The sequence below is a fragment of the Piliocolobus tephrosceles genome, chromosome 4 (genome assembly GCF_002776525.5).
Source record: "Piliocolobus tephrosceles isolate RC106 chromosome 4, ASM277652v3, whole genome shotgun sequence".
In the NCBI taxonomy this organism is placed as follows: Eukaryota; Metazoa; Chordata; class Mammalia; order Primates; family Cercopithecidae; genus Piliocolobus; species Piliocolobus tephrosceles.
Window position 1 is genome coordinate 129,865,490 of NC_045437.1, and position 12,010 is coordinate 129,877,499.

General features: G+C 39.7%; 1 protein-coding gene across 5 annotated transcripts in view; it reads left to right on the forward strand.

Moving 5' to 3' along the window:
- ATP10B (ATPase phospholipid transporting 10B (putative)) overlaps positions 1–12,010 on the forward strand; it is a 271,561-nt gene that overhangs the window by 55,389 nt on the left and 204,162 nt on the right. The gene's annotated exons all lie outside the window — the stretch shown is intronic.

Here is a 12,010-nt window from a genome sequence, read left to right on the forward strand (position 1 = left end):
AAGCAAATGGAACCACCGTGATTGGTTTAGACTAATTGCTAGTCCCTTCTTGGTGTTAAGAATGGGACTTACATTCCCTGAACTACATGGTTGTGTGGAGAAAAGTGGATATATAAACAAAATTAAAATCTTATTAGAAAGAATAAAGGAAGAATGAGTAGTAATTGTAAAGGCAATCAATAGTGTCTACTATAAGATGATACTATGAAAATCTCAACAGTATTTCCTCTAAGAAGAAAGCTTATAAAGTTATTCAATTCCAAGACCTCATATACTCCATCATGGCAGAGAAAGCAGGCACCAGACTTGGCTAACCTCCCCTCTAGTCATGGGTAAAATGAAAGAAAGACTCTAGATATAAAACCCAAGGCATTATCATTATACCATATGCAGACTGTTTCTCCAATTTGCATAATTATAAACTCCCCCTCAAAGAGTAAACATCACTGCCAACTTAAAAACAACAACTACAAAATAGTATTAAATATGCATTGCTAATTTGACTTTCTAATTTGTCTGGGCTCTTCACAAAGATGTGCATAACTCTGCAGATACCGAATGCTAAAGAAAAATCCTCCACCTGCCTGAAAAACACATCAACAGGAAAACAAAAGCTAAAAATTAGTTTTTCAGCTAAAGAATTTGAGGTGTTGCCTGAAAATTACCTGCAGGAGTTCATTCTATTAAAAATGACTCTCAAATTCGTTGTCTCAAGCATTGCTTACCACCATTCAAGTATAGGCAATTGCTTTGTGCAGCCAAAAGAAGATCATTTCGCAAGATCTCACCATTCAATTTTAAGAGTCTCCTGTGAGCTGTGTATGGCATTATATTTGGTCATTTATAGGAAGTAATTCAAGAGTTTCAGAAAGACTTTCCTATCCCAAAATCTGTCTTTTATTGATCTGCCTCAAAGATCCAGACCACTTGGGCTTCGAAGCTTCCAGCTATCGTACAAATATGCTACCTGGCCAAGGTGGATTAGCTATTATTATTTTCCTCAATTTCAGTTCCCTGATGAGCCACGTTGATAAGTGGGACACAGGATGTGTGTATATGCATAGAGGGAAGTCCTCCTGCAAGAATGAATCAAAAAACGGTAAATGTTGGCTTGGATGCAGTGAACAGGGAACACTTCTACACCGCTGGTGGGAATGTGAACTAGTACAACCACTATGGAAAATAGTGTGGAGATTCCTTAAAGAACTAAAAGTAGAACTACCATTTGGTCCAGCGATCCCACTACTGGGTATCTACCCACAGGAAAAGAAGTCATTATATGAAAACGATACTTGCACACACATGTTTATAGCAGCACAATTTGCAATTGCAAAATCATGGAACCAGCCCAAATGCCCATCAATCAATGAGTGGATAAAGAAACTGTGGTGGGTGGTGGGTGTGTGTGTGTGTGTGTGTGTATATATATATGTGTGTGTATATATATGTGTGTATATATGTGTGTGTATACATATGTGTGTGTGTATATATATATATATATATATATGATGGAATACTACTCAGCTATAAAAAGGAATGAATTAATGGCATTTGCAGTGACCTGGATGACATTGGAGATTATTATTCTAAGTGAAGTAACTCAGGAATTGGAAAACAAACATTCTATGTTCTCACTGATATGTGGGAGCTAAGCTATGAGGACACAAAGGCATAAGAATCATACAGTGGACTTTGGGGACTTGGGGTGAAGAGTGGAAGGAGGGTGAGGGATAAAAGACTACAAATATGGTGCAGTGTATACTGCTTGGATGATGGGTGCACCAAAATTTTACAAATCATCACTAAAGAACTTATGTAACCAAAGTGTACCCCAATAACTTATGGAAGAAAATAAAAATAAAAAATTTCCTTTGAATTAAAAAAAAGTCCCCCTGGAGGTATACAACTTACATGTGTACATGTAATTTGCAATATATGTGTGTATATACCTCTATATAATGGAAATACCTGTTATGTATAAACACATAACACACATGAATACAGTGTTACATAGTGAGATCCTTTTATACAAGCTATTCTCAAACCTGCTTTGTGAACTCAATATTATAGACATATTTCCTTTGTAATTTGTGTGTGTGTGTATACATACGCATCATTTTTTACCATTGATTAGTATTGCATCTCAGAAATTAATGATAATTTGTTTACTCAATCCTCTTTTAAACTATACCTGTCATTCTTAGCTATATCGTCACTATTTTTAATTATATGAAAGCATACCTGTGCACAGAGATCTTTCTCTGCACATACTGTTGTCTCTTTAGTAAGCTCCTTGAAGAGTCATTGCTAGGGCAGGGACAGGAGGGAAGAACCACAGAGGACTAGAATATTGATACTACATGATCCTTTCTGGGGGCTCAAATATGCCTGTGAGGCTGGGCTCCTATAGTGTGTGTGTGTGTGTGTGTGTGTGTGTGTGTGTGTGTATGTGTATGGAGGAAGAAAATGGGGACAACGTGCAATAAATGTGACCTTTGCTGATTCCACATTTTTATATCGAGTTGTCACAGAACAATAAGAAAACTGCTGTTATTGCAGACAACCATTAGATTTGTTTTAGTGTTTACTTCAGCAGTGTCTATCTGTGCCTTGTCTAGACTGTAAACTCCCTGTGGGCAGGAGCCAGTTCTGGTGGTTGTTGCTGTTACTGACCAATATGTGGCAAGTGCTTAATATATTTACATTACTGCATTTCAACATTTTTTGGGTGAAAGAGTGAATAAATTATACAGAAAATATTTCCTGAAAGGAAAAGATTTTCAAGAAACTTCCTAAAAACTGACATTCTAGGGAATCTGTTATCTTCTCAGTCTTCTTACTCAACCCCCAGTATCTCTTTTGTATATCATACTTTCCATCCCACAACAATTGAAATATAGAACCATACAATTTTAGGTGTTACTCTACTATTCTAAGGCAAAAATTAATTCTGCCTCAGAAAGTATTGTATAAGGAGCAGGTTGGAGTAAGTGGATCATCCTTGTTAGTCAAGAGTTTATCTTTAACATAAACCACTCAACCCCAGCCTCAAGGTCTACCTATTTTTATGGCCAGCATTTGACTTATTTTTATATTTTACTTCTATTTTTAAACAAGATAGGTTGCTGTACGATTATGAAAATTAAAGTAGGAATAAATTTGGATATGTGACTTTATACTGAATCCTATAGATTGCAAAATGTATGGGTCCTGTTATGTTGTGCCAGTTTGAGTTGCTCCAAAACACACTGAAAAATGAAATATTTCTCTCTTTCCATAAACAATATTTATTTGCCTTTTCTATTTCCAAAGATGTTTTCTATCATATCATTCAGGATCTTACCTAAGTTTCTTGAATTCTTGTCATCCTTCCCAGAGCAGCAAGGGTGGTTTTCAATTTCCCTAACTCACTTAATGTCTGTCTGCAATTCTGTGCCCAGCAAAAGAGCTAACTGAACAGATACCCTGTACCCATCACAAACCAGCAATGCCACAGGCTCCTGGACATAGAGCAACATTGACCTAAAAATCTTTCAAACATCCCCAAGGAAAAAGGGAGATTTCTATTTGGCAATTCAAAGTGAGATCTGCAGACCAGCAGCACCCACAGCATCTACTACCTCCTTAGAAATGCAGAATTCTAGGCCTCACCCAGACCGGCCTACTGAGTCCAAATACACATTTTCTCAACATCCCCAGGTATTTCATATGCATGTTATGGACCTAAAGGGCAATTCCTTGTGATCATTCACCTGGATTTCTTCCTATTTTCAAGAGATCTCTCTGCTTTAATCAACAAAATGAAGCACATAAATACCAAAAGTACATTATTTAAATAGCCCACACTATTATTGTACTGGGCAAAGAACACATTTCATACTGAGTTGAAGGAAATGTTCCCTATTTCAAAACAGTTTACTCCTTAGACAATTTCATTTTCATAGCAACTTCCCCTCCATTCCTTCATTTGTTCAAAATGGCAGCCCTTAAGATATAAACATGCTATTACTTTTATGCATTGAATTTGGATAAATACAACACATGTGACACATTTACTATGAAATCAAAGGAAAAAGCCTCCCTAGAATGTAGTGCAGTAAAATCTGTAGTCACTTTAATGATGCCATCACAATTTATGGTCCTGAGTAGATCATGAATTCTAAACAATTGCTGGAATCTAAAAGTATCTATTGAAATTAAGAATAAATATTGTTGTGGTTGAGTAGAAAACGTTTCAGGAGTGTTCAGTTTGGGAATCCAGTTATTACACAGTACACTGGAGTAAAGGGGGAAAAAATGTTCCTGGAAATAACGCCAATGAGATGCACAGATAGAAGTGAAGTTTTTAGTATGATCAAAGAAGACTTAACAACTATTTTTAAGTCTGGAAACCATTTTCTAGATGTTTAAGTCTCAACATACTACCTTATAGTTTTGTATATGGTTAATCTCAACTGCCTGCATTTCTGAAACAAATACATTGTTAGTATTGTGATTAAATAATGCTATTGCATAAAAAAGAATAAATTATGTTCTATGAAATCACCAAAATATATATATATTTATATGGCAACCCTACTAAAAGGCTAAATCACAGTTTAAAAAGAGAGATAAGGTGAGCTTCCATGCTCCCAGCTTCTACTTCTGGGCTTATGTCTTCCATTCTCCTAAGGTTTCCAGTACTCTCAATCTCTCTTGCCCTCCTCTAGAGGAAAATATATTCTTGAAATGAAATGTCAGTCATTTATATTTTGTATACAATCAAAGATTTGTTCTAATAATTTGTAGTACTATCTCTCACCATGAAGGAAAGAATTTGTCTCCCATTAAAGGAACATTACATGTTAGAGTAAAGAGATGATAAATACTGACTAGATCAGGATTAGTTTTATTTGAAGAGTTGATAACTTCCTGGACTTTAGTGTTAATATTCTGAGACTGCATCTGGATTCACCAGGAGAAAATATTTTGTGATCAGTGATGTCTGCCATGGCTATGAGATAAGGACATAGCCATACATCGGCTATGTAATATTCCATACCACAGCTTTTAATGAGCTTTTATACAGATCCATTGTTAAGTACTTGCAGGCTACCTTGTCTATTGATGAATATCAAATTATCCCCCAAATTAAATGCCTTAAAAGAATAATGCATACTATTTTACAGTTTCTATGGGTCAGGCATCTTTGAGCAACTTACCTGAGTTCTCTGTCTCAAGGGTTTCTTACAAGGACACAATCAAGGTATTAGCCAAGACCGCAGACTCACCTGAAGGCTTGACTAGGGAAGGATCCACTTCCAAGCTTACTGATGTGGTGATTAGGCACACTCAGTTCCTCCAAGGCTGTTTCACAGAGCATCTCAGTTCCTCACCAGCCATTTTCCAGAGACTTCCCTCAGTTCCTTGCCAGCTTGCCCTCTCTTTTAGGGCATATACACAAAAAGAGTAAGAGAGATAGTTAGCAAGAGGAAAGTCACAATCTTTTGTAACCTAATTATAGAAGTGACGTCCCATCACCTTTGCCTAATATGTTCACTGATGTAAGTCACTATATCTGCTCAAGGCCAGGGGAAGACACAAGGGTGTAAATCTTAGGGGGTAGGAATCAGCGGGAGCCATTCTGAATATTTAGGTTGATTTAAATCTTTTCCTTGTATATACAATGCAGGAATAAGTATATCCTCTACAGAATTGTTTCGAAAAGTACTTGGCTTTCACTGGTGTTGTTTAGTAGCCTTTTTCTGGTTATATAAAAACCATGAAGTCACTGCTAGGGCCCGGTTAGGGATAGTGACATTAATAACAGGAACACATAACCAGATTCTGCACACCTCCTATGTAATTCTCCGATCATTCTCCCTTTGCTTCAATACCGCACAGGCTTTATTCCATTCTGTCTTCACCGTGGTCACTCTTAAGATGCCTACTACTATTATCCCATTTTTATAAGTGATGAATTAGACATAGAGAAGCAGAGTCACTTACTCAGGGTAGCACAGCTAACAAGGAACAGAGCTGGGATTTAGACACAAATCCACCTGACTTTAACAGTGGTGTTATTGCCACTGTGCCTTTTTGCCTCTCTGGAATTAGCCGAAAAGTGGTCTTCTAAATATTTTGACAATGTACCCCTATTAGCAATAACTTTTCAGAATATGCCCTTACTATGTGTATATGTTTTTATAACATATCTGTAATTTAAAATAAGTAAATCTTTTTGGATAAAAGTGATTATGAGTGAGTAGAAGTTATTCACACCACAGTGGATTGTCTTGCCCAGAGCTGATTCTCTCTGGATGTGACATCCTGTGGTCCATAACTTCCCAGTTGACAATCAAGTGGGCTTGTGGACATAGAGTTGGATGCTTCTGCATCCCAGATACTTAAAAAAGAGGGGAGACACTGACTTTCAGCCTCTTCTTTGCTCTATTATGAGTTTTTGAAGAAATACTGAATGAGTAGGAGTTTGGACAATTTCTTCCTCTCACTTTGTGCCATCAAATCTCTTAAGGAAGGATATTGTAGGATTGGAACAGTCTTTCTTCCAGCCTTGGAGCTGTGGTCTCCACTGTGGGAGAAAATAAAATGCTTTTAAATGCTGCCTCCTCATTGGGATTGAGAGATGGAGGAAAGTTCAGATGCTGTTTCCAAGTGACGTTTTATACTTTATAAAGAACTATTTATTATGGCTTTAAAATTACTTATGTGTTTATTTTAAATAGATAATACATGGACATGGTAAAAAGCATGTTTAATGCATTATGAATATTTACTGAAAAGCTTTCTGTAGAGCCTGCCTACAGCCTCTCCACTTTCCTCCCCTAAAGCAACCACTTTGTATGTGTATACCTTCCAGTGAGAGTCTATATCCATACAAATACACATGTGGATGCCCCTTATTTTTTTATAACCTAAGTGATACACCAGTCTCTGTAGGTGGTTTTATTCACCTGTTACTTCTTAGAGATTGTGTTATATTAGTATACAAAACCATTACTTATTCTTCTTAATGGCCACATAATATTGTATAGTAGAAATGCACCAAAATTTATGTAACCAGCTCCTTATAGATGAATGTTTATGTTGATTTAAATCTTTTCCTTTTACATACAATGCTTCAATAAGTATATCCTCTAGAGGATTGTTTTGAAAAATACTTGGCTTTCACTAATGGTGTTTTGTAGCTTTTTGCTGATTATAAAAAACAACGTAGTCACTGCTGGGGCCAGGTTGGGGATACTGACATTAATGACAGGAACGTATGACCAGCTAGGCACACCTCCTGTGTAATTCTCTGATTGTTCTCCCGTTGCTTCAATACTTGGTATCTTAGCTGAACAAGCCCCACAATGCTACCACGAGAGAAAAGTACTTGTATTATGTGACTTTGCTGGAAGACCAGAGAAATTCAGGCTCCATCTTCCATCCTTGGATTTCCCAATGCAGCTGTGGGAAGCAAGTGTAGGAACTCTTGCGTGGACTGGCTAGCAGGATTTATCTATTAATAAGCGGGTAGGGCAGCCTTGAGCAGTGGTAGCACAGTGCAATAAGGAGAGCATCAGCTTCAGGTCAACATATTTAACTTGTGTGGGTGGTTCTCCAAACCAAGATAACTGTCACCAAAAAATGGAGGAGTGGATGCTGGCCTGGCACAAACCATGGGTGCCCATGTTAGGGGTTGTTCATGCAGTCCCTTCATCAGTGACCCTTCATCGCCACCCCTTCCATAGCTCTGAATATCCTTGTCACTCTGGTCCCCTTTCCTCACTGGGATTAGATGACCTCAAAGATCCTATCCCTCTCAAGCTTTACCCCAACTTTATAATTTGCCATCACGTATCAGGGAGGCAGGGTCTGGCTCAGGCATCTGCCTTTACGATGTTTTATCCCCATCTTGCCAGATCACTCAGAGCTCCCCAGAAGTGTCAGCCTACTCTTTCTCTTGCCTTCCTGGTTGGCTGCCTGTGGAAATTACTAGGAAGTGCCCAACTAAAATCATTCTGAAGACGTGTTTGCTTCAGTTTTCAAATCAGTATGCTGGCCAGGGTGTCAAGCACACAGAGAAATCTCAGCCTCTGAGTTCTGACTGGGCTTTTTCAAGTATGGCCATATTGTTATAAGTGTAGAGATGACTAGACTGACTGAACGTTTCCCTTGGGCCAAGTGTCACAGGAAAAAAAAAATCTTACTAATAACAAAAGCAGTAGCAGAGGCTACATTTTGAGTTGCTGCTTTATTCCAGAGTCTGTATGAGGCACAGAGCATCCACAGAGTATGGGACCAGTCTAACTGGTTGGAAACCTCATCTCCAGTACTCAGTAGCTCTGTCACTCTGATACATTTATTGTCCTCTCTAAATATCAGTTACACCAGCTACAAAACAGAGCAGTAATTGCACTTACCTCCCAGGGCTGCTGTGAAAAATCAGACAATGTAGCCCCTGGGACATACCTAGCCAATATCTGGCACATAGGAAGCACACAGTACCAGCTGACTAGTTTCATAGCTATTTCTGAAAGATTGTTTCTCCTCATTTCATAAATGTACAAACTCAGAATCCAAGAAGATAAATAACTTGCCCAAGACCAAAAGTAGCAAAACTGGGACTAGAACTTAGGTCATCTGCCTCATTAATTCTTCAAATATTTATGGGTCCCTCCTATGTTCCAAGCACTGAGGATAGGAAAATAAGTGAGCAAGGCACAATCCTGGCCCCCATGGAGTTTACAGCCTGGTGTGATACCATCAGATCCCTTAACATGCCTGCTATCCATTCCCTTTGTAAAGCTACCCCAGGGCACCTAGTTAAAATGTCCCTGAATACTCTTGACAGTAACCACAATATTTATAGGATAATATTTATAAGATATAGCTAATATTTATAGGATACTAGTGGGTGCTCATTTAATCTCTCCAAAAGCCCTGTGAGGCAGCTACAATTATTATCTCCTTTTTACTGGTTAAAAATCTGAAGCTTAGGCTGAGGCAGGTGGATCACAAGGTCAGGAGATCAAGACCATACTGGCTAACATGGTGAAACCCCATCTCTACTAAAAATACAAAAAATTAGCTGGGCATGGTGGCAGGCACCTGTAGTCCCAGCTACTCAGGAGGCTAAGGCAGGAGAATGGCGTGAGCCCAGGAGGCGGAGCCAAGATCGCGCCACTGCACTCCAGCCTGGGCAACAGAGCAAGACTCCATCTCAAAAAGAAAAAAGAAAAAAAAAGCTTGCAGAAAGCAGAATGAGTTCTTGAACCCATGTAGCTAGTAAGTGGTGGAGCTTGGATTTGAACCCAGGCAACATACAAGAATAGTCCACTATACTGTTTAAAGGAGTCAAGCTGACTTGAGACTGGGATTGGAGCTAGAACAAAAAGTTATGTTAGTGCTTCAGTCCACATCCAATCACATATAAGGTGCATCTTATTTCTGTGTGCCCTATGTTCCTGTAGTAATCCTCAGAGGTTAAAAAATAGATATACTTGCGATAGTTTGCTGAGAACAGAAAATCAAACACCGCATGTTCTCACTTATAGGTGGGAATTGAACAATAAGATCACTTGGACGCGGGTAGGGGAACATCACATACCAGGGCCTATTGTGGGGAGCGGGGAGGGATGGCATTGGGAGTTATACCTGATGTAAATGATGAGTTGATGGGTGCTGATGAGTTGATGGGTACAGCACACCAACATGGCACATGTATACATATGTAACAAACCTGCACGTTGTGCACATGTACCCTAGAACTTAAAGTATAATTAAAAAAAAAAAAAAATAGATATACTAGGAGAGACCTTTGACTGTGAAAACAAAGCAGGCACTATCAAATTAAAATCAGGCACTGGGACTTAGACTGACTAAATCTGCCTTCCTGCACTCTGCTTAGTTGCATTTTCAAAGACCTCTGTCCTCAAGGGACAAGCTTTGTTAGCCAGTGGCAGATACAGGTCTACTTCAGCCCCCGGAAATGGAGTTTGACTTGGCTGCTTGCAGACAGGCATGGCCTGGGGAGACAGAGGCCCGGGCAAAGTCCAGGGGTCTGGCTGATAAACCCAGCCACGGCTGGTGACTTCTGCAGAGCTGCTGCAGATCACGAACAGAGTTGTGTTCAAGGGAGTCAAACAAACTTCAGTTCTGCCTCCCTGATTCAGAAGATTCATCGGAATCTCCACAGGCGTCTGGTGGGTCCACGGAAGCAGTGATGCTGGCATAAGTAAAATACTATCAGCATGATTTTTCCCCATTTGCTGGCTTTATTCATGGCTCACAGTTACACTCCCTCCAGTGAGGGAGGCTCTGTGCAACCCTAATACACTGTGAGATTGTTAACTGGGAGTAAAAACAAGGCAGAAAAGAGAGGCTCCCTGCAGAAAACAAAGAGGCCTTGCCCTTCACACACAGACAAAGCCAGACACAGCTGGAGCCTAAGTTTGTGTCTCTGTTACTTGCAAAACATAACACCCAGCAAAATGCAGAGACTAGATTTGTATTTTTGTTCCCAACCTGAAATTAAGAAATCTAAAGCAATAAGTCCTTCATGGACCAGGTTTCCACCTGCCTCCCAACACATAAGTCACCTCGGGAAAATATAAAGAAGGTCCCGGACTGTGCCAAGGAAGTGGGGTACAGTTAATAGAGCCAAATATGGCAAAGCACATAATTCTTCTCCAACAACTTGCAGATATGATGGCTCCCTAAGCCTCAAGTCACCAACAGAGGGTGTTTTTAACTCATTTTACCCGTGTACAAATTCTGAATATCCAGAAAGATTGAGGGATTTGTCTAAAGTCATGCAGCAATTTGATGAAAGAAAGAGAATCAGAAGCCTGCATATCCCTGGTTCTTAGGCACACTTAGACTTCAGCTCCTTCTCCGGGGAAAATGTGATAATGCCCGGAGGCTGCTTTGCACAGCCAGGACAACCTGGGGAGCACTCCGCCCTCATTAGCTGTCATTAAGTTGCCGGGACCTCCAGTTGCTCTTCCTACGGGGCAGAACTGAAGACCAATGTCATTTACTTTGTATGTCCACCTCCTGGGGTGACACTGCAAACGCTTCTAATGAACCACAGCAGAAGAAAACATTATCCTCAATTAGAGCCCTTAGGAAAAACTGCTGCATTTTGCTACCTGCAGAGGAAAACATTAAATCGGGAGTCTGTACATGAATAAACAGAGGAGAAGAAAATTTACAAGTGGGATGACTCCACGAAAGCTTCCCTGAGTCTTTACCATGGCAAATGACCCGCGAGCTTTCAGAGCCACCATATTAGTTTCTTGTAAAGTAGCTTTTGTTGTTGTTAATGAAAACATGATCCTTTTACTTAGACAGATTCTGTGACCAAAGGAGCTAGGAGGTCAGGTTGCTCACGATAAGACTGTCTGCCAGGTATAGGACTATCCACATATTACGTAACTGCTCGGTGGAACAGAGGGGGGAAGTTTCTGGTGCTGTAAAACTCTTTTACCCAGAACTTGCTCCTACACTGCTGAAGAATAAATGGTAGCAGAGTGATTAAGAGTCAGGTGGAACGGAGTTTAAGGCCTGGATCTGCCACTGGCTTGCTGTGTGATGTTGGAAAAATTACTAACTGCTCCAAATCTATAATTCTTCAGCTATTAGCTGCTCTGGAGCTGCTAATGTACCTAACAAATAGCACATAAATTATTTAGCTGAGTAAATGGACAATCTTAGTAGTAGTATCAGTATCATTCCAACAGAGCTGGAAATTACCCCCAGAAACCACCTCACCAAAACAATCTCAATTCTGACTGAACATCAGCATCACACAAGGTGCCTTTAAAATATGCATATGGCTGGGACCCAGACTTCCTACCCGTCCAGCCCATTTTCAGGCTCTCAGCTTCATGCACCTCCCTATTCCTTTGATAAGCCATTACAAAGTCTGTCTAAAACAAAGCTATTTGCTTCCATTAGCTGAGGCTACAACTGTTTTTCAACATGTCTGAGGAACGAGACCAGGCTTCTCTACTTTTCAAAACTC